At 37.5% G+C, this 5196-nt stretch overlaps 1 protein-coding gene across 1 annotated transcript in view; it reads left to right on the forward strand.

The window, feature by feature from the left end:
• Positions 1-5196, forward strand: part of LOC119418404 (filamin-A-interacting protein 1) — a 27438-nt gene that overhangs the window by 3770 nt on the left and 18472 nt on the right. The gene's annotated exons all lie outside the window — the stretch shown is intronic.

Raw genomic sequence — 5196 nt, forward strand, 5'->3', positions numbered from 1 at the left:
TAATCATCTGACTATTCTATAATCAGCTGATTGTATCTGTAATCAGCTTCTTGTATCTGTAATCATCGGATTATTCTATAATCAGCTGATTGTATCTGTAATCAGCTTATTGTATCTATAATCATCTGATTATTCTATAATCAGATGATTGTATCTGTAATCAGCTGATTGTATCTGTAATCTGCTGATTGTATCTGTAATCAGCTTATTGTATCTGTAATGATCTGATTATTCTATAATCAGCTGATTGTATCTGTAATCATCTGATTATTCAATTATCAGCTGATTGTATCTGTAATCAGCTTATTGTATCTGTAATCATCTGATTATTCTATAATCATCTGATTATTCTATAATCAGCTGATTGTATCTGTAATCAGCTGATTGTTCTGTAATCAGCTGATTGTATCTGTAATCAGCTGATTATTCTATAATCATCTGATTATTCTATAATCAGCTGATTGTATCTGTAATCAGCTGATTGTTCTGTAATCAGCTGATTGTATCTGTAATCAGCTGATTGTATCTGTAATGTAACAAGCCAACCACCGAACAAAGGTACTTTATAGCTTTAGTTACAGTTTTTCTCAATTGTTTATACACATTTTCTGAAAGTGTGCCTCATAACTTCAGAACTCTACACACTAGTCCAAAAACCACACACACAATGGACAAAACCCCTCAGTTCTCCTCAAAATGAAACTTTACATTCAAAACAATGTAATCTCTTCTCTAAATGGTATTTTGTTCTCAGATGGCCCACACAAACCATCATATGAATAAATATTTATAAGAACCAGTTAACGGGATCAAATCTGACAATCAGAGTGAGTGACGCACTGAAACGTCGTTTTCTAGTTGCTTAATCACTACTTTTGTCGATGTTGAGACATCGTTTATTTGGTTTTTGGTATTGTTTCTGAACATGCAGTTCATTTGTTAAACTTCAACCTTTTAGGAGTCTATGTAGATTAATGCTACCTTAAGTACCATAATCTACATTGGTCTCACAACGCTCAAGCCGAACCTACTCGAACAATCCTGTTCGGGGGGGGCTACCTAATCCTTCAGTTGAGTCTCGCCATAGACTCCAAAAACATTTAGGGGGAAACCAAAAAAACAAACCTCAAGTCGTACGTCTAAAGGGACAACAGACAATTGAACCAAACTATATTTTGCCATGTAAAGCTAACTTAAACCAAGTTAGGAATGGAAGAATAGTTTGGAATGCCCTTCTATAGGTATAAATTCCTATATGTTATTTTTCAGCATGACCCACCCTTTCACTGGTACCTGTAGCTGATCTAAACCATGCCAGCTTACATACCAGGTGCATATAGGTTAAGGTCTTATGTAAAATCCCACTCATAAGCCCAACTAAAACCACATAAATGCATAACACATAGAACCAGAATGGCACCCACTGGGAACCACCAGCAGCAACCTTCGCTGAAGGGACCTACAACTCCAACGTGGGTCTCAAAACTCCATCCAGTGGTCGCCTCTTCAGTTCAATCGAGGGAACCCTCTGCATGCTGATCATTCAACACCTCCAATCGTTGTGGATTTATCGTTGTGGATTATATGACTTTTTCCAGTGGATTACAGACTTTGTTTCCAAGGGGTTAAAGCATTGCTGCAATGGAATTACCAACAACATAATGGAATTACCAACAACATAATGGAATTACCAACAACATAATGGAATTACCAACAACATTGTGGAATTACCTAAACCATTGTGGGATTACCTTCTTTGACTTTTGTTTTCCTCTTGCTGGATTACATCAAAATCAAGGACATTCGGAGGTGTAAGTTCATGTTGGAAATCATCCCCATGGACAGGCGATGATTTCCAAAGGGGGGACTGTAGTGAACTAGACCTCCAACCTCAATCTGTCTCTGAAGACCTTCAGGGGACATGAACTGTTATTTCATTGATCTGAATCCAGAAATACAAATTATCTCATCAAGAGACTTTTTAATTGTATCCTGAATTAATCAATTGAAAGAACACTCTTCTTTTTACATTATCATTATTATTTTAGAATATCTTGAAAAATCAAAAGTGTGTTTAGTTCATACCATTTCTAAATGTTGAAGTAAACCACTCATTTAAATCAACTGTGAAACAGTATTAATGATTTTTAAACCTCATTAGACTTGGATAAAACAGTTAAATGTCTATTTACGAAGTAATTGTCCATTTTGATCTTCTGTCTGAATGAGGAGTAGTGATGTTGGTCGAAAGTCAGAGACAAACAGAGACGAGTTATTAGAACGAAGTGTCTTGTTTTTAAAACTAGCAGACAGTAAATAACTTCAACTGGCACCTGCTTTGTCTCACCTCTTCATAAACATTTCTCTGTCTGTACTAACCGTTCGTAAACATTCCTGCTGTCTTTTTGACTTCTAGTGACCCTCTTGACATCACTAGAACCACCCCCTGCTGGTTGTTTCAACCAATCAGGAAGTGCCAAGTGACAGGAAGTGAGTACTCTTTAAAAAGTCAACACTTCCTGGGACTATTCAGTCTTCCTTCAGTCTTCTTGGAGTCCTCTTTCAGTCTTCCTCTATGAAGTCTTCCCAGGAGTCTTCCACTTCTGAGTGGAATCTCTGACTGGAGTCTTACTGAGAGTTCCTAAGGAACTTTCAGATTTAATCAATAGCTGATGGATTTGACCGTGAGACAAGGGTCCGTCCATTTAGCGGAGTCACGGCTCGCATCGCTGTGCACTCAACCAGAGCAGTAAATGCGCCACTTCTAAGGAAGCTTATTCGGTGGAACGGAGTATATGCATTTATTCTAAAGATTCCCAGCTACTTTAACCGGAGACGCTGTAAAGGGATCGTACTAATGGACTTCTGTTCCGGAGAGGAGGTAACCTTCATCTAAGGTAACAAAGTCTCTGCACGTCCTGAAGTGTACTGGAAAGCTGAGCGGGTGTCGGAGGAAGGGTGCAAAGTTCTGGTTTCACACATAGCTTCCATCTAAACCTCTTTAAATCTTTAAATCTATGTCTTCTCTGTAACTTTTCTATTTGCCAGTAATCTAGATGCCTTCAGAGGTGAATCAGCCTCGATCAGTAATGTTCTGTTGTCTTGTTAGTAAAGCGTGCCAAGTTTTTATTAATCAGAACAGATCAGCAAATCAATGTGTACATGTTTTGATGTTAAATTTTGATTCTGTTAAATAAATGACCACATTTATTCTGATGGGTCAAAGATAAAATGGCGTCTCATGTCACTGATTAAACAATCCTCACAGTTATCTCGGTCACATGGCAGAAATTTAACTCGAAAAAGAAAGAATCCGTTGTATTTAAATAATTAATATTCTTTGTGCTTGAACTAGCTTTAAGAATAATTAATTAGTAGTGTGTCTACAGCAAAGCTGTCCTGACCTCACTACTCACTGATGTACTCTGTGTAAAACACTTCTATCCAGTCATCTTAATGACAGGCCCTTTTTTTGTTCTGCGTTACACTTAGTACAGATAATACATACTGTACATCAGTGTGTGGTAAAATAGTTTAGAATGCTATTTTTGCACTCAGAACATACAAATAAATGGTAATATATATGTCTAAAAAAGTTAAATCTGGTCCATTTTTAGATTTTTCTACCTGGATTATTGAGCATGCATCAGGGTAATATATATGCATACATATATATATATATATATATATATATATATATATATATGTATATATATATATATGTATATACACACACACACACACATATATATATAGTACAATGCTGAAATATGAATAATGTATACAATGTTGAGATTATGCATCAGTTGTGTATAGTTGGAGTATATTGAATTGGACGTACTTGCACATCGTTATATCCCAATTCTTTCAAGTGGCAGCCTGTAGACCTGATTAACAACAAAGTCCATGCTCAATAATCCAGGTAGACAATCCAACACTTTTCAGTCAGGTCATTGGGACAGTTTCTTTTTTTGTTCTGTAAACCTGATTCATCCCCAGGTTATTTCTGCTCGAGACACACTACACTGTTTATAGCTTTCCTTATTGTTATTTTGAAATATCTCAATGTTTTCCATTATTTTTGTTTGTATTCTCCGTAATGCTATGACATTATTTTCTAGGACCATGTTCACAATTTCAATTTCCTGTTGTGGAGACAGAAGACGTTCCCGTCCACATTGTGTTGGTAATCTTTCAGTTCTGCAATACAAATAGTAAAATACTGTAATTACCAAGTAGAAATACATAGTAGAAATACCTTTCACAAAGACTTGAAACATACTTCATTTTTACAGTCCTACAGAAAAGTCCAAAGGCACTACTATACTACTGTACTCACTGAGTACAATACTGATTTGCAGTACTGCAGTTTTCTAGTGAGAGTACATTTCTTTCCTATATTATGTAGTAAAGTCCAGATGATGGATGCTACACCTGCTCAAAATTGGCTGTGCTCGTTGTCCAGCCTGCTTCATTGTTGGACCATGGCTGAGCACATGGTCAACCACAGTGACTCGGATCTCATCAGAGATTACAGTCCTTGGCCTTCCTCATCCTCGTCCTCCCCGTTCTCCTCCTCTTTCTCTCACTCCTCAGGCTCGGTCTGTTTCCAACAATGACATCCATTGCTCCAAAACAGAACACCTCACCTGTTCTCCTTTTGTGCTGAAGCTCTGATAGCTAATTGTAAAACTGTGTGATGACTCAGTGTGCAGAGTACGAAAATACATGTTACAATTTTAAATAACAATGTCTTCCTTGTTGAAACAAGAGATTTGTTTCATGAAAATTGTGCCGAATGCAACAAAACTGTGTGTAGTGTTTTGGAAAAAGTGCGTTTTAGAATGTTAGTTGGTGCTTGAGTTACATGTTGTGGTCATGGTGTCTCCAGGACCAGAACTTGTGAGTAAACAATTCAGAGAAACCGTGATAATGAAAAATTAAACTGTCAAACTGCAGAGATGGACCTTCACGTCTGTCAGGTGTTTCCATGATGGACCTTCACGTCTGTCAGGTGTTGTTATGATGGACCTTCACGTCTGTCAGGTGTTTCCATGATGGACCTTCAGGTCTGTCAGGTGTTGCCATGATGGACCTTCACGTCTGTCAGGTGTTTCCATGATGGACCTTCAGGTCTGTCAGGTGTTGCCATGATGGACCTTCACGTCTGTCAGGTGTTTCCATGATGGACCTTCA

This window comes from Nematolebias whitei, chromosome 12, assembly GCF_014905685.2.
Source record: "Nematolebias whitei isolate Nwh7 chromosome 12, NemWhi1, whole genome shotgun sequence".
In the NCBI taxonomy this organism is placed as follows: Eukaryota; Metazoa; Chordata; class Actinopteri; order Cyprinodontiformes; family Rivulidae; genus Nematolebias; species Nematolebias whitei.